Consider the following 552-nt stretch of genomic DNA (forward strand, 5'->3'; position numbering starts at 1 on the left):
TACATCCTTCATAATTACTACTTTTTGCTCATGTCTGGTGAGTACCTATAGGACAATTTACCAAACTATTACTTTAAGGATAGTGGCTGAGAGGGAATAATACATATTAAGTATAAGTTTTAAAATTTTGGCATAATTGTTGGTGTTTTTGTGCACAAAGTAACTATTCAGAGATTTATTTTTATTTTTAAATTTAATATTTAATGATTTAAAGTTGTAGATTATAAAATATTATCTCAAGTTTTTAAATTCAGTTTACTTATCTTATATTCTATTTTTGAGTATATCAAATTAAAAAAAAATTTCACAGAGGCCAATCAAAAAGAAAACAATAACACCTCCAACTCAGAATTTCAAAACTTTGCCATTTCTAAAACTTGCATTACAGAAAGGAGAAGAATGCTCACCACCGAGGATCTCAAGACTTCTATGCCCCAGTTCCTTAATCATCTAAATTACAGGTTTTCTCCTATATCTGGGAGCACCCACGAGCTCTTTCAATTCCGCCTGTGGTCAGCAGGGGCGGTTCCAGGGAGGATGAGACATGATGAT

Source organism: Pteropus alecto, unplaced genomic scaffold (genome assembly GCF_000325575.1).
Source record: "Pteropus alecto unplaced genomic scaffold, ASM32557v1 scaffold121, whole genome shotgun sequence".
Classification (NCBI taxonomy): Eukaryota; Metazoa; Chordata; class Mammalia; order Chiroptera; family Pteropodidae; genus Pteropus; species Pteropus alecto.